At 44.3% G+C, this 18,270-nt stretch overlaps 1 protein-coding gene across 1 annotated transcript in view; it reads right to left on the bottom strand.

Moving 5' to 3' along the window:
- Positions 1 to 18,270, bottom strand: part of ENPP1 (ectonucleotide pyrophosphatase/phosphodiesterase 1) — a 93,882-nt gene that overhangs the window by 75,003 nt on the left and 609 nt on the right. The window lies entirely within an intron of this gene.

Genomic DNA, 18,270 nt, shown 5'->3' with positions numbered 1-18,270 from the left:
GAGCCCGTTCCAGACCTTGGCCACTCGAACTGTGAAGAAGTTCTTCCTTATGTCCAGTCTAAATCTGCTCTCTACTAGCTTGTGGCCATTGTTTCTTGTAACCCCTGGGGGCGCCTTGGTGAATAAATCCTCACCAATTCCCTTCTGTGCCCCCGTGATGAACTTATAGGCAGCTACAAGGTCGCCTCTCAACCTTCTCTTGCGGAGGCTGAAAAGGTCCAGTTTCTCTAGTCTCTCCTCGTAGGGCTTGGTCTGCAGGCCCTTGACCATACGAGTTGCCCTTCGCTGTACCCTCTCCAGGTTATCCGCATCCTTCTTGAAGTGTGGCGCCCAGAATTGCACGCAGTACTCCAACTGCGGTCTGACCAACGCCCTATAGAGGGGAAGTATCACCTCCCTGGACCTATTCGTCATGCATCTGCTCATGCACGATAAAGTGCCATTGGCTTTTCTGATGGCTTCGTCACACTGCCGGCTCATGTTCATCTTGGAGTCCACTAGGACTCCAAGATCCCTTTCCACCTCTGTGCCACCCAGCAGGTCATTCCCTAGGCTGTAGGTGTGCTGGACATTTTTCCTCCCTAGGTGCAGCACTTTGCATTTCTCCTTGTTGAACTGCATCCTGTTGTTTTCTGCCCACTTGTCCAAGAATTTCTTTAAAACTTAGTTTTTAAACACAGGTAAGTAATCCTTTTCCCTAACAGGTGAGCCACATGTTAGAGGCTTTTAAGACTTTGGGACTTCGAAAAAAATCCTTAAATGTATTATTACAAATACTATAAATCTCATCAATAACTATTGGATTATTTGAGTTGAATTGCTTCACCTATACCATCAGATCATTTAGATACTATTTGTATTTCAATATGAACATGGCTGTTAAAGTTTATTGAAACTTGTTCTCTCGAGTATTTCATTTTGGAGGAACAGGCTCAATGAACCTTTCTGGATCTCAGAACACCTCTAAGAATCAGCATCTTTCAGACCTGTGATGTTGTACAATGGTAATTTTCATTATACAACACTACAGCTCATTAGAGGCAGGTCCTGTCAGACTAACCTGGTGGCCTTCTATGACCAGGTCACAAAATCCTTAGACACAGGGGTAGCAGTGGATGTAGTCTTTCTGGACTTGAGGAAGGCCTTCAACACTCTCTCTCACCCCATTCTCATTAAAAAACTAGGGGACTGTGGCATCGACACCTACACAGTTAAATGGGTCACTAGATGGCTGGAGGGCAGCACCAAGGGAGAGTGGTGGTGGACGGGTCATTTTCGACCTGGAAGGTTGTGGGCAGTGGGGGTTCCACAGGGCTCAGTCCTCGGGCCCGCACTGTTCAACATCTTCATCAGCAACTTGGACAGGAATGTAAAAAGGACCCTGTTCAAATTCACAGACAACACTAAGATGTGGGGAGAAGTGGGCATGCTAGAAGGGAGGAATAGGCTGCAATTGGACCTAGACACGTTACAGGGGTGGGCGGATGAGAACAAGATGGGTTTCAACACCGACAAATCCAAGGTACTGCACCTGCAGAGGAAGAACCAGAAGCATACCTACAGGCTGAGGAACTCCCTTCTCGTCAGTGCAGAGGCAGAAAAAGATCTTGGAGTCATTATTGATGCCAAAATGAACATGGGCCTACAGTGTGGGGAAGGCCAACCGTACCTTGTCATGCATCTACAAATACATCTCAAGCAGGTCCAAGAAGGTGATCCTCCCCCTCTATGCGACACTGGTCAGGCCGCAGTTGGAGTACTGCGTCCAGTTCTGGGCACCGCACTTCAGGAGGAATGTGGACAACATGGAGAGGGTCCAGAGGAGGGCCACCCACATGATCAAGAGTCAGCAGGGCAGGTCCTACAAGGAGAGGTTAAGGGACCTGAACCTGTTCAACTTCCACAAGAGAAGGCTGAGGGGGGATCTAGTGGCCATTTACAAACTAGTCAGGGGGGACCAACAGGCATTGGGCGAGTCCCTGTTCCCCCGAGCACTACCAGGAATGACTAGAAATAACAGCCACAAGCTGGCAGAGGGTAGATTCAGACTAGACATCAGGAGGCGCTACCTCACAGTCAGGGCGGCTAGGATCTGGAACCAACTTCCAAGAGAAGTGGTGCTGGCTCCTACCCTGGGGGTCTTTAAGAGGAGGCTGGATGAACACCTCGCCAGGTTCATTACTCTTTCCTGCCATGGCAGGGGGTCAGACTTGATGATCTGCTCAGGTCTCTTCCAACCCTACCAACTATGAAACTATTATATTTTCTTATCAGAACTTAAAAGGGCCTGATTCCTGAAAGGGCCTATCTGGCTCAGTAATGGGGTGTGTCACCTCGTGACTGCCAAGGAACTCCAGCCTCGCAAATGAAGACAGCATGTAATTGCTGCTTGGCAATGTATATGTATTTATTCATATCTGAATCAAGGGTGTGATCCAAAGCCCACTGAAGACCTTTCCAACTTACGATTTCTAGATAGCGTATGATGTATGTCCACATTATAGTTTCTTCTGCAAATGTTGGCCCCTCCCCTCTGCTCCCTGGCTGCAGCACCGGCAGTCTCTGCAGGCATCTGCCTGGCTTCTGCTCCCCCCTCCCCTCCCCACTCTTTGCTAAGCAGGCATTCCCCAGTCCCTTACAGGCATCTCTCAGCATTAGCTAGCAGACCAAATGCTGGCTACCTCTGAGCTATGGCACACCGGACAAAGGTAAAATCAACAGATAGCTGGTAATGTCCCTCTGTTTTCTTAATGGGCTGATAAACACTGAGTTTGGGGTGATAAACATTCCCTACTGGGCTTCCCAGGAGAGGAGGAACCCTCCCTTATCACTGCATCATATCAGGGCCTGGTCATGCCCTGCTCAACTCAGCATTATAGAAGGGAAGGGAGGGCTGCTCCAGCACTGCCTGGCTTCTAGCCTGAGCCACTGCAGGCATGTGCCTGGATTTCTAGAATGAAAAGGGAATGTCTGTCCACCACCAAATAACCTACAGAATAACATGCAAAAATTGAATCAATTCAGGCTTAGGCTTTTTGAATGTCTGTCCCTAGCCCAGAGCTAGCTTTAAATTAGGGCTTCACTTTGTGGCACCAGAGATCTGCTTAGCAGGTGGAACAAAACTGAGAAACTGGGCCTTAAAATGGTAAAATCTTTCAGAAAAGGACCAACAGACAGATTTAAAAGCCATCAAGTTGTATCAGCCCAGAGTACAGTTTGGGTTAATTTATCCTACTATCCTACTATCCTTCCCGGTTGTGATGTAAAGCTATTAAGTCATCAGTCATCGGAGGTACACTGCAGAGAAAGGAGACTTTGCCCTGTGTTAATCATTTAACTTAGCAAATTAGGCCATGTTTCTGTACGTAGAATGTCTTCTGGTACCCAAGTCAGTTCACTTAAAGTTAACCCAGATATCACTACACTACATTGTTGGACTACATTGTTGTCTACAGTGTAGAAATTATCCTGATAAATTCACTGTTACAACACTACTACTGTGTATCCCATTTTCAACCTCTGTATAAACAGAAAATCGGTTCATTGGAGAATGTCAAACTAACCCTAATTGCTCCTGAGGGGCAAATTTTTCCAGAGAAGCATCTACAAGAATCTAACACAAAATCAGAAAATAAATACATTTCAAGAGTCAGAGCTTAGCATATATGTATGCAGAAGGCTCTGCTCTATAACTTGTAGATACTGTTGAGTTGAAATACTATAGTTCCACAATACGCAACATGCGAAGAAAATGAGAAATAAAAAACAGAAGAAAATATCCTGTTTTCTTTTGAAAAGCATTTTGTCTGAGTTTGTTTTGGAAGAAAATGATACTGTCTCTTAGGGATGAATCTGTGTCCCATCACTGCTTCCTTACGTGGGAGGAAGCAATAAAAAACAATGCTCTGTAAACATTATGGTGGTTAGGAATAGGTGGATGAGTGTCTGAAAAGCTGCAATCCTGAAAACATTTGGAAGGCTCCTTATTTTAAATTGGTTAGAGGATGAAGCAGTATCAATTTGAGGGATCAGGGTCATTTATGTGTCTCCCTAAGGACCTATCTGGCTAAACCAAAATCATTTAGAGTTGGGGGCGGGGGGCAGTATTATTATTTCACTGAAGCAGGACAAAGGCTGAAGATAGGCAGATAAGGCATGCTGGAATATGAATGATCTTAGCCATGCTGTACCATAGGACCTCCTGTTCAGTGATCCATAGGGACATTCATCACCACTGCCTGCCCCTTTATATGCATATTTTGATGCCATACTTCATTTTCCCTGTTCACCATGTATCTCACTACCTTTTCTCCTTCACCTTCTCCTACCTCTACCATGCCTTCTCTTCCATCACCTCAACCTTTCCTTTCTATCCTTTATTTTACACTATTATTCCTTTCTCTGATTCCAATGTAAAGAAACCTGTTAAAAACATAATTATAGTCATTTTAAAATAAATTTCTCTCTCCTTTTCCAAACCCTTTCCTCAAATTCGGCCTACCATGTACTAAAACATCATTTCACTCTCTGCCATCCCTTCTCCCTCCCTCATGTCTTCCCTTACTCTTTACCAAGATTTTGTTACCAACAAAATGAATTCCCTTCTCATTTCAATTCCAGCAAGGCCTCTTAAAGCATACAAGTTATGGTTGCTGTGAAAATAACCAAGCGGCTGCATGATATTGTCCATGTAACTGTTGTCAGCCTTGTGTATAGTAAAGGGGAGACCCTAAGGCAGTGATGGTGGCATGACAGCCTTTTAAGGGTGCCATGGGTTGTGTGAACACCTACACATGATTCACAAGATAAAATGAGATAAACCTAAATAGGAATCTATAGTGCCAAAAACATTCTGACCTGCTGTGGTCTTTCTGTGCTCTTATTTTTCTGTAGTCAGAAAATGAGTGAAAGCTAAGAAGAGGCATTTTCAGAGGGGTGCCTTGAGCCTAAGAAAGTTGCCCTGAGGATTGCCCCTTCTGCTAAACTTCTAACCCACTCAATTAATGTTTCAGCAACAATGGACTCCCAAGAAGGACAGATCCCACTTTGTGGCACAAGAGTTTTGCTTCCCAGGGAAAACAAAGCTGAAGATCTTGCCCATAACAAGGTAACATCTTGGCAGAAGAAATCAACAGCCAGATGCAAGTTTTTTCTTATACGTACCTAAATGAGGCTTAGGGCAGAATGTAGGTAATTAAGCCAAAAAAGTGATCCAGGTCAAACCCACTCAGTCAAAACCATTTGTGCATTCAGATTTAATAGGCAACTCCATTTTAGTCTGCAAAGAGATCTAGATGTCCTAACTTACTCCTTTATACTTGCTCAGTGGTAGGTCCTGCCTAGGCTACTCTGCAATCTAGTTCAGACCTAGGAGAAACCTCAAGTTCATCTAAGTCCCTGATCTCTTAGTCATTCATAGAGCAGGAACTTACCTCTGTACAGCATCCACAGATACTGCATTACCTAGAACTCATGATTTCCTCAGGCTTGTTTCTTTTTCTTAACCAATACTTGCCTAATGTAAAATATATAAACTGTCCTAAGTGGTGGTACCTAAAAGAAGGATTGTGACCTTGTCCCAAGTCTTAATTAAATATAACCTTTGTTGCTGTGACACAAATGTGGCCCAAGGACAGTACGATCAAATATCTTCCTGCTTGTGATGTAAAGCTGTTAAGTCATTGGTCATTGGAGGTACACTGCAGATAAAGTAGACTTTGTCCTATGTTAATCATTTATTGACTTAAGGTGTGGACATATGTACATTTGGAGCCATTTTAAAAGAGGAACATTTCAAAAGGGCAACAGCTATTCTGTTCTAATTGTTTTATATGGACAAACTGGGAATAATACAAAAGGAGTAAAATCACTCCATATTTAACCCTGGATGAAGCAGTAAAAGGATTGTGCTCCAAAGGCAGAATCTCTGTAGCCTTATCACTGCTTTGCAACACTTGAACACTGCTTTTCAGCCAGAATGACCATTTGATTATATATATTATACTGAACATCAATAAAAGAATCTTACATATTAGATATTTCAAAAATTTGCTACCATATTTCCCTTCAACAAAATGAAATGTAAATACCTAAATACCTTTGCACATTTTCTTATGCACAAAAGAAAAGTGATATGTTAGATGTGCGTTTATTATGTGTAGCTTTGGGCTTCACATTTTAAAAAGAACATGGTTAAGTTAGAGAGGGTCCAGAGGTAGGCAACAAAAATAATAAATAGCATGGAAAATTAGTCATGCAAGGAAAGGCCAAAGGAAATGGGCATGTTCAGCTTGTGGAAAGACCCTTAAGAGGAGACGGGACAACAGTCCTCATATCTGAAGGTTTGCCATAAAGAAGAGAGAAAATACGTTTTCTCTCTTGCTGCAAAGAGCAGGACACAGACCACTGGTTTGAGGTTGAAGTAAAGTAGCTTTAGACTGGATATCAGGAAAAACTTCTTTACTGTTACAACAGGGAGGAAGTGTAATAGACTGCCTATGGAAGTTGTAGAATCTCCACCACTGGAGATGTTCAAGAAGAAGTTGACCAAGCATTGATCAGGGATGACTAGGCATAGGTATGCTTATGATCTACTGTGTGTATTTCCTAAGCGTCTGAGCTTTGCTTTTTGCCACATGGGGTGGGGAAAGAATTTGTTCCTCTTCTTCTTACTACATGTTTTGTTTTTTTCCCCTGAAAGCACTGGTGTTGGCTGCAGCCAAGGCTGTGGATTTTGTCTGGGGTGTGTCAGTGCTCTTGCTGAAAACCCAGAGCTTCTCGGTTAGATGGTTTTGCCCCGCTGCTCATAGTCAGACTGATCTTCTTGACCAGACTTGGGGTCAAGAAGAAATTTTACCCATTGGTCAGGCTGGTATCCTTGAATTCTCAAGCATATTTTAACAAACCTCACAGCAGTAGAACATTGGCCACTGTTGTCTCTCTGCCTTACTTGTGGAAGATTAGGGTGTTACATAGAGGTGCACTGATACATCACTCCAATATCGGATTGGCACCAATATAAAAAAAATTGTCTATATCGGAAATTGGCCTGAAGTGGGTGATAATTTGGCTGATTAATGGCTCATGCATGTATACAGCCTGGCAGCATGGAAAGCTGCATGCAGCTGGTAAGTCTGTTGTGGTGGAAGGGGAAGGGCATGAGGGGGAGCAGGTGAAGGCCCCCACGGTGAGGAGGGTATGGGGCTGGGGCAGGTGCTGCTCAGCTGGGGCAGGGCGGGGGGCAGGCATGGGACAGAGCTCCGACTCATCCAGGGGGTTTGGGAAGAGAGGGGGAGCAGCTCCTGCCACTCATCCAGGAGGGCATGGAGGGAGGGTGCACCTGGATCTGTTGGGCATCAGCAGCACTGGGAGGGGGGCTATGGGGTGGTTGTGACAAATTTTGAGGTGGCTGCAGCTCTCCACCATAACCCCCTGCAAGTGCCGCCACCACCACCTGCCTGGCACTGCCCTGGCGCCAGTGACAGCCAGCAGCTGCAGCCCTCCCTACCCGCACCCCATGCAGATCTGGGGCACATGCCCCGCCCCCCCCGTGCCCTCCCAGGGTGCACACATCAGCGAGAGCCGCCTCCCGGATAAGCCATGGCTCTGTCCCACACCCTGCCCTGCCCCAGCTGGGCAATGCCTACCACAGCCCCAGCCCCACTCCCTCCCTCACCACGGGGGCCTCAATCTGCCCCCGCATCCCCCTTCCTTCCCTCCTCCCCTTCCACCACAACAGACTTACTAGCTGCATGCAGCTGTATTGGAAATTGATTTGGTATCAGCTGATATGCCTCCTTAAAAATCAGCTATCAATATCAGCCCCAAAAATCTCTATTAGTGCACCCCTAGTGTTATGCCTCGTGGTTGTGTCAAAGTTGACTGAGTAATTTTACTTAGAGGTTAGACAATGGATTTACATAGGATAGGTTGGATAGGGATGATTCTGCCTCTGGGAGAAGATTGGACCACATGACCTCTGAAGCTCCCTGCCAGCCTTAAAATAAGAAAATGAATGAGAAAAAAGGTCATTTACCCATATATTGTTATACACCATATTTGGAAGCAAGCAATGCTGATCTGTTTAACTGATAACACACATACACATCTCTTCCTCTGAGAGTTATTTGATTTACACAGAATTTTATCTGGTGAAACAATGCTCTACCCAAAATTCTTGTCTATATTTTCCCCTATGTTTCCAACACCATTGTAGCTCTGTAGATAGTAACCATGACAGCCATGACATGACGGGGTCCCTCGGGCCCGCAGCTGTCATGGTTGTCCATGACAAATTCCAGCATATACAAAGCATAAGCATATACAAAGCCTTTCATGGTTATCTAAACCAGTGGCACTCAACCTTTTGGCCCCACAAGTCAGGTAAGTGAAACAGAGCCAGTACATGGGGCAGATCAGATCCCGCATGGCAAGATTTGGCCTACATGCTCAGAGCAGACCCTGTGCAACCTCAGCTGGCTTCTACATGCTGGGGTCAGACCCTAGGGTCTTATGCCACCCCTGCCAGCCCTGTATGCCAAGATCATGCCCTGGGGCCCCTGCTGACTTTACTCAGCCCCACATGCTGAGATTACCCCCACTCGGCCCCACATGCCAAGATCAGGCCCTGGGGCTCCATACTGCTCCCACCAGGCCCTATGTGTCAAAATCGGGCCCTGGGACCTCATGCCACCCCTGCCCAGATCTGCATTGCAGGATTGGACCCCCCGGGCTCTGAACCACCTCCACCCAGCCTCATGTGCCAGGAGCAGATCCCATGGGGAGCCCAGTGGGACAGATGACATGGTATCAGGGACTGGATATGGCACATAAACCAGGTGTTGGGCACCCCAGTCTAAACAAACGTTGTACAAGAACACATCCCCCAGTGCCTCAGTCCCCCTCTGGGATGCTTAGCAACTATTCACTGTTACTTCAAGTTTTTATCTGGCACTCTTTGTGACTGTTCACCTTACATCATCTTGCTTTTACTTCCTAATTAGATTACTTTTACCTCCAAAAAAGAGCTTCCGAGATGGTGGCTAAAAATCTAGCACAAACTTTTATGCATGTATGTATTTACATATGCATTTGTGACAAAATCTGACATACATTTTTTCTCATATTACTGTTCAATGAGTAAGAAAACAGATTAGGAATACCAATATATTTTACATTTTTTATTTGCACTAACATTCATGAATGTTGTTTTGTCATGAACTAAGCTCTATTTGCAACCAGAAAAATAAAATTTAGAGTGACTGTATTCCTAAAATTTGTACAGATAAAGATTCCCTTGCTTTGAAAAATAGGCGTGCACACAATTTTACTGTAAGTGTAGGGGGAAATTATAATAATAATAGAATTTTAACTAAACACCTATTCAGTCTAAAATCACTATCTTTTTTTTAACAATAAACACACATATATTTAAAATACAAACAAGAAATTGTTATTAGAACAAGAGAGTTTTAATGTTGCAAAATCTAAGACGAAAATATTTTTGTGAAATAAGTATTGCGAAATAAGTGCCCACATGTTGATATTGGACTTGTATATACTGCAAATTAAACAGCAATCGCTGACTGTCTTTGAACCCAAACACCCAAAAAGAACAGATAATATTTCATAGTTGCTAGGGGCTAGAAGGGGTCTTACAGATAATTGGGTCCAGTCATCCCTGCACTTGGGCAGGAAAGACTTCAACATAAAGCATATTAGGATTGGAAAAAGTCATGAGCTGGGCTAGGATTTTCATGTGATCACTGAACTTAGAGACTAGTGCTGGTTCCCCAAAGAACAAAAGAAATTCAGCCAAAGATGCACACCAGCGGAATGGCTCTGGGAAAGGCCAGAATCCTTTACTAGAAGCCCTGCTTGTTGCATAGCTTGTTGTTCTACTAAACCAGTTACCTCCCAGGTGCATTCCCCCCATGGCTGCTACTCCCAAAACTTCCCAAGCTGAAGAAGGGGAAAGAAAAAAAAAATAATATCCTCAGGCTTTGTAATACTACATTAAACTAATGATTTCCACAATTTTCCAGAATAATGATACCAAAAATATTGGGGACCTGTAACAGGGGCAGGACTTCCCTCTTACACTAGGGTAAGAAGTATATACAGGGAACCTAGAGCCAGAGAACCTAGGGCAGAACCATTCAAGGTGCCTGCAGATGTAAAAATAAAAAAGCGCTTTAAACTCGGTGCATTCCTGCACTGAGCCCTGCACATGCCCAGAAGAGTCAGTGCATTACTTGAACCCAGCTCAGCCAACATCTATACAGATCAGGCACTTCAGTGGGGCTTTTTTGGTGTTTTTATCTAATAAATGACTGAATCATCTTTAGCCAAAAATGCCAAAAAGCCCCACTGAAGCATCCAATATTTACAGATGCTTCAGAGCCAGGCTGAAGTAACACACAGCTTCTTCACAGTAAAGCATGTTTTTGGGGGTGGGTTTTAATATCTGCAAGCCGCCATACTCTGCAGAAGAACAACAGGGCAAAACCATGCTATGGACAATAAGGTCTCTGCTAGTCACAGGTGTGAGTTGCCAGGAAAACGAGCAGGGCCAGGGCTAGTCAGTCACGTGAATAGAAGGGGGCAGGGCTGGGGTGAGATATAAACCAGGGCCTGAGTTGGAGCACTCAGTCTGACATGGGAAGCTGAAGGGGAAGGAGCACTGCTATGGGACTGCTGCTTAGGAAAGCCTGGCTGTGGGCAGGCTCGAAGACCCAGACAAAGCTGAAGCTTTGCCAACAGACAGATTAGGACTTCAGGCAAGAAGAGGCATGGTAGGAAGCTGGTAGACTAGAAATTTATGTTATAGCTGGAGGGCATACACTTTTCATTGGAATTAAATCTGGAGGACTAGGCATGGGACTAAGGGGAAGAGGAGGTCCCTATTTGGCGTGCTCAGAAACTGGGGTGCTGGCAAACCCTGGAAAACACACCTGAGTGGAAGCAGAAGAAGCCTACTCTCTTAATCAAGCCAAAACAGCCAGTTGAGCCGCAAGAGTCTGAAGCTGATGGAAGCTCCTTTACAGACTGAGAATCCAGGGCCCAGGGACTGTTAGACTAAGGACAGACATTACACATAAACCAGTTTAAGTGATCAGAAACTGATTTAAACCTGTGACAGTACAGATGTTCAGTACACATAAACCAGTCTGAAAACAGCTGAAGCTGGTTTGAAACAAACCATGTCAAATGTAGTATCAGACTTAACTGATTTGGGTCAAACTGATTTATGCAATGGGGGCCCTTGCTGATTTAAGATAAATCAGACTCCCCCAGCATCCCAGCATGCTCTCTGGGCTGGGTGGAGCTCTCTGCTCCACAGCAGGACTAGCCCCTCCCCTCTGCTCCCTGAGTGCAGCTCTGGCAGAGAGTTGCAGGCACAGCAACATCTGCCTGGTTTCCTTCTGGTTTTCCCCTGCTTTCCCCCTCCAGTCCCCATTCCCTGCTAAGCAGGGATCCCCATCCCCTCTGCCTTACACAGATACCTCAGTATTAACCAGCAGACCACATAATGGCTACAGTCCATGCTGTAGCAGACAGCAGGGTCAGCTTAGGGCTTTCTGGAGGTAATCAAAGATCAGCTGGTAATGTCCCTCAATTCCTTCTTTGTTTAAGAGGAGTTTCAGCTAATGAGAGTTTGTTTTCTGATAGGTTGATAAATGCTGATAACAGAGTTGATAAATGCTTTTTTATCAAGGATGGGGAGGAAACCCTACCCTAATCCTGCCAGGGCCTGGCCACTCTCCCATCAGCTCAGCCTTCTGGTAGGAAAGGGAGGGCTGCTCTAGCGGCCCCTGTCAGCTCTAGCCTGAGCCACTGCAGGCATGTGCCTGCATTTCTGGGATGTCTGTGCAGTTACAAAGTGATTCAGCCTAGCCAGGTTAGACTAACCTGCAAAGATTGAATCAATTCAGGCTCAGGCTTTTTGAATGTCTGTCCCTGGCCTCAAAGGCATGGCTGGATATAGGGCTGCAACCGTAGGCCCACCAGCTAGGCTGACTGATTAACAGATTGAGATGGAGACTATGGACCTAGGGCCTCACGGGACATTAATTGGCAGCACCTGCGAGACATGGTCATAGTTCGAGGGGAGTCTGAAGCTATGAAACAGACCTCTAAGTTCCCATGTTGCCAGTGTACTAACTGGCGGCAAGACAGCGACCATCCAAGAGACTGGACACCCTCCTGTTCTCCAGTGAGACAGTACCAACAAGGTGTGGCAGGAAAAGCAGACAGAGGAGCAACCAGGAATCCTGAGGGGAGCAGGCACTAGACAGCCACACCAGAATCCTGGGGCATTTTTACACATACATGCACGCGGTTGTATAAGGCAGACAAGGTTCTTTGGGTGAATCTGATATCTTTTATTAGACCAACTTAAATAGTTGGAAAACAATTATTAAGCAAGCTTTTGGGTTCAAAAACGCTTCGTCAGGCTAAGGAAGCATCTGCAGTTGGTGTGTGCTCTTCCTAGATGGAATGAAAAGTAAAGAAGCCAGAAGCTGGTCTGGTATGCATAAAAGATAGGCAGTCAGTGAAGATGTAGATTGAGGAGTCAATGGGTGAGAGACAGGCCCCGCCCCCAGCAAGGTAATCAAATAGGAATTCAGTCTTTCTTCCACCTACCAAAAAGCTCCTTTCCACAACTTCACCACTGAAGATATGTAGGAGAAACCAAACAACAACTGAGCACCAGAATGAACACACACTAAAAATCTATCAAAGGCAAGAATACCCAATTACCTGTAGGTGCACACTTCTCACAAGATAACCACTCTCTCTCCAATCTCTCAATTCTAATCCTCAAAGGGAACTTACAAAATGCCTTTCATAGACAAGCCTATGAACTTCACTTCATCAGTCTACTGGATACAAAAAATCATGGACTAAATATAGACATTGAATTTATGGCATATTATAACCTGACTGTCATCTGATAACCCCAGGTAACCTGTCCGCATTTTACCAGCCACATTTTATCACCTTCTCCATCTGCCCCCCAACTACCTTTTCACACCTATAGTCTCCCATTCCCTTTGACCCTCACTGCCATACATCTGCATTTTCACAGACCTGCATTTTGCATTTTGGCTTACCCAGGAAAGCACACAAACACCAACAGACTCTCCCTATGCCTGAAGAAGGGCATTTATGCCAAAAAGCTAGCAAGGAACACTTTTTCCAACTATTTAATTGGCCTAATAAAATATCTCACATCTACCCAAATAACCTTGTCTGCCTATGTCCTTAGACCAACACGGCTACAACCACCCACCCCAAAAGTGGTCACCAAGTCTCTCCATGCTCTCATTCACTGGGCTTAATTTCAGTTCAGGGAACTATAAGAATAGTTTAATGGAAGAACACATTGGTGTATTGCTTTTGCTAAATATAGAAAATAATAATGAAAAAAAACCCCATGAAACCGCCTTAAAATAATATGAAGTAGAATCAAATGTGGAAAAAGAAAAACAGAATTACATGAGAAATTAATATTTCTCATTGATTTTTATGGTAAGGAAGTTTTTGAGACAAGAGATTCTTTTAATCTTACATGTTCCTATTTTACCTGGTTTTAATGAGTCAGGCTTTAAATTGGTTAGCAATATGACAATATTTCTTACTAAAAATTCATGGGACATGGTTGGTTTTAATAACTTTTTCAAGGAAAAAAAAAAAGAAAACTTTGACAGTCAATACAAGAATTTATTTTTCAAAATAATATTTTGTGTCAAAATTTAAGTTATATAAAAAGTAAAAATAACAAATTCAAAATGTAAATAATGTGATGTACCCAAATAGATTTTTTTGTATTATTTCCAGTTCACAGCATTTGTTCAGGTCTGACTTTGTCTTCCAATATCTCAAAAATTTTCAGAGGATGGGAAAAAAATTAATTCCTCAATCCTACTGAAAACTAATCTGTGACTTGCAAGAATGAAGTAGGACTAAAATGGAAGTAAAGAATTAATTAATTTTTTAATGGGCATTTTTCTCCTGTATCAAAACACTGGAGATGGGTGATACTCAGCCCTCCCCAGATTTCCCCAGAGAAGGTTGCACTCCAGCTCCCAGCCTCTCCAGGCACAGCCCTCTCCTAACCCCAGGACAGGAATGGGGGAAATGCGGGAAGCCATAGCTCCAATCAAGTCATTTGGCCAGGGGGATCCAGTGGTACTTGGGAGAAACAAAGCCAGGCATTGTGGGAAACATTTCAATTAACCTTGAGTAACCATGGTTGATTAATTTTTTCCACAGCTTTGCCTGGCTCCAGCTAAAAGGTGCAGCCCTGTCCAGGGAAGATGCGAGGGAGGAGGGAGAGGGCTGGGATCAGGCCAGCAGGGGACAGCACAGGGCTCTGTGGCTCCATGCTCCCACTGCCACAACCCCTGACTCCCAGCACTGGCAGAGCCCCCACCTTCCTCCAGGCAGTGTCACATCCTAGGTAGTAGCGCTCAGGAGGGTTGGAGCAGGAGTGAGGGGAAAGAGCCAAGAGCAGTGCATTCTGGGATGCTAGAGGACCCAAATTGCTCGCCTTATCAGACTGTCATTACTGCAAAGTGGCATAATGCTCAGAGGGCACTTTTCATAATTTCTCCAATTTAATGCGCAGACACTCACATCCTTTACTATGATCTAAGTGTAACATAACAGTACCCTTATGCCTGCGGTGAAGGTAAGGCTCTACTGTAAATGTATGTAACCTATTATATGGAGTTCTAATTGCATACGTAAGTTTTAAAAGATATGTGAAATCAATATTTAAATATTACTGCTTATCACCATAGCCAAATAATAAAAACATTTTGAATTTCTCAAGTGCCTTCATTCCAAAAGTTCCTTTTATATAGTAATCATTTTAGCTTCACAACACAGCAGCCACATATGGAAGTTATCATCATCATGGAATAGATAGTATATGTATGTATAGCAGGATGGGGTTGGGCATTGTATTAGCACCCTCCTCTTCTGCCTACCTAGTCCCTGAGCCTCCTTCTCCCTCACTCACCTGCCACAACTTTGCTGTCTCTAAAAATTTTCTGGGAGGCCACCTAGGACTCCAGGGGTCTCACTGATCTAGGTCCTACCACTCTTTTCTTATCTTAGCACTCAATGCCTTAAAGACTGTATTTAAGGCCTCCAACCTCCCCTGCAGCCATACCCATGCATTGCAGGTGTCAATAAGTAGTCATTTCAATGGGCTCTTGGCTCCATGTCCAATTTCTTGCTTCTTCAGTCCCTTATATCTTCAAATTTTGCCCCTCTCAGGCACTAGGCCCCAGCCCTGTCTCCAATACTCTTAGGCGAGGGAGCCCTGGTTCTGGTTCCTGCCTCCTCTGGCTATTTCTGCAACTTGGGTCTGCCACAGCAGGCACAAGCCTCTCCATGCCTCTCTGGCACTACTGGGACCTCTAAAACTCCCCTTGCTAGTGCCTTTCCAGTCCTGCAGTGAAAAAACAAACTGAAAATCTGATTCCCGCCTTAACACAATACACCCTGTCTCAGCATGCAGAGGAAAAAAGGGGCATACTGTCTCTAACTCATACAGCCTTGGATCAGGCAGTCCTACAGCCGACAGTAAAACTAGCCAGTCTAGTAGGTCAAATGAAACCTTCCCAGGTAACCCACCCCTGGGCTTCTCACTGCCCAGCTCCCAAAAGTCCAGCCCCCTAACCACGGTGTCTCTCTTTCCCTCTCCTTGTAAGAGGGCTCTGTTCCTCTGCAGTGCTTTCTCTCATGGCTGTGTGTCACTCTGCTTTGCAGTCCCTGCTTATCCTTCTTCATCCTTATCTCGCTCGGTTCCCATTATCATCCGCAGACAGTTACTTCCCAGTCCCCAAGTGTTAGTCTTTCTTATTAGACTAATTTTTGGCTCTTTTCTTCTTCCCTGCCATGGAGTCTGGTCCTCTTTCGTATGGTATAGATAAGAAAATAAGAACATAATAAGCACCTCTGAAATAGGAAGCTGGCAAATCCTTAACAACTCTGCTTAGCCATGCTGAACTGGTGGAAAAGGGAAATAGCATTTCAATCTGTTCAACTTCAAAGCTAAGTTTCTGGTACTGTACCCGCCTTTCTGATGATCTCTTGCAATTTCGTCTGGGTTTTTTTTCTATCACCCTTTCCCACTTTTAATATATTTTTTCCATATTCACTGTTGTTAAATCACACAGCAATTACTACAAGGAAAACGAACTAACCAACTGACTTCTTAGAGGGAAAGCAGTATAAATGGGTGGTGTATACATTATAGAGTAGTATACATATCCTGAGTGCTGTCAAACATACAAAGTGAACTGAAAAAACCCCAGGACTTTTCCCCTGGAAAAAAAAACAGGATTTTGGAGAGGCTGTTATTTATAATCATAGTAATATAACTCCAGATGGAAATGTGATTTCCAAGTCTCTCATTGACTACTAATATAAGCAGAATGAAACATTTGTCAGCATCGCCTCTCAGAGGGTTTTTCAACAGTTTGTGGTGCTGCAAGCCACTTTGTTCATTATGCCTTAGCAATTAAACATTTGTAGACCTGGTTCAGGGTGAGCCACTGCAAACAACCATTGTTAGCAACAGATCATTTTCCTATATGGACCCAGAGAATGTGAATGGCTTGAGGCAGACAAGGTTCTTTGGGTGAATCTGATACCTTTTATTAGACCAACTTAAATAGTTGGAAAAAATTTTTAAGCAAGCTTTCAGGTTTAAAACCCTTCATCAGGCTGAGGTAGTCTCTGCAGTTGGTGTGTGTTCTTGGATGAAAAGTAAAGAAGCCAGAGGCTGGGCTGGTATGCATGTTAGTGAAGACGTAAACTGAGGAGTCAGTGGGTGACAGACAGTCTGGGTGGAAGGGAGAAGGGGGTGAATAGTGGGGAGGTACCTGGGGAGTCAGATGTCAGGCAGGTTATAATGTCTCATAAATCCAATGTCTATATTTAGTCCATGACTTTTTGTATCCAGGAGGTTGATGAACTGGAGTTCATAGGCTCATCTCTGGGAAGTGTTTTGTAAGTTTCCTTTGAAGATTAGAATTGAGAGATTGGAGAGAGAGTGGTTTTCTTGTGAGAAATGTTTCTCACGTTTCTCACAATGGCGTGGCACATTTCTCACAAGAAAACCATTCCCTCTCCAATCTCTTGGTTCTAATCCTTAAAGGAAACTTATGAAGCAGTTCTCAGAGACGAACCTATGAACTTCACTTCATCAACCTCCTGGATACAAAAAATCATGGGCTAAATATAGACATTGGATTTATGACACATTATAACCTGCCTAACATTTGACTCTCCAGGTACCTCTCCACTATTTAACTGCAGTGTATGCTGTAGCCGTGTTGGTCTAAGGACATAGGCAGATAAGGTTCTTTGGGTTTCACCTTGTCTGCCTATTTAACTGCTACTTTCATCCCCTTCTCCCCCACCCAGCCTGTTTCTCACCCACTGACTCCTCAATTTACATCTTCACTGACTGCCTATCTTATGTGCAGACCAGCCCAGCCTCTGGCTTCTTACTTTTCATCCCAAACAGGCAGAGCACACACCAACTGCAGAGACTTCCTCAGCCTGAGAAAGGGTTCTTAAACCCAGAAGCTTGCTCAATTTTTTTTTTCCAACTATTTAAGTTAGTCTAATAAAAGATATCGGATTCACCCAAAGAACCTTGTCTGCCTGTGTCCTTAGGCCAACACAGCTACAACCTACACCCCTCAATGGCTTGACAAACTCCAAATAATGAGTTGAGTGCAGCTTAGCATCTACAAGTTCCTGCCTCGTGTGCCTGTTTCTCCAACTACAACCCCAACTTTCTCATGGATCAGGGACTTCAACAGCATCTGATGATGTTCACGAAAGCCTGTGAAATATGTTATCTGCAGCTCACTTCATCCAGTGCTATTGAGGTCCCCAATCGATGAGAAAGCTGGCTTTGTAGCTGGAGAAACAGGCACATGAGACAGGCGTGCGATATGTTATTTGTTAAGAGCTTTCATGAGCTGAGGCTCGGATCACCAGATGCTGTTGACGTCCCTGATACCCATCTACAGAGACGGAGATCATGGACCTCCACAGTACCGGTACACAGACAGACAGCTAACCAAAGCAGAGAGAGAAATAGAGAAAGAGGGAGAAAGAAAAAGAGAAAAAGAGAGACAGAGAGAGATACAGAAAGAAAGAGAGGAAGAGAAGACAGACAGACAGCTATAGATATAGATAGATATACAGGTAAATGACGAAAGCTGATAGGAAGGCAGG

Source organism: Alligator mississippiensis, chromosome 1 (assembly GCF_030867095.1).
Source record: "Alligator mississippiensis isolate rAllMis1 chromosome 1, rAllMis1, whole genome shotgun sequence".
Taxonomy (NCBI): domain Eukaryota; kingdom Metazoa; phylum Chordata; order Crocodylia; family Alligatoridae; genus Alligator; species Alligator mississippiensis.
This window is presented reverse-complemented; position numbering and strand designations above follow the sequence as displayed.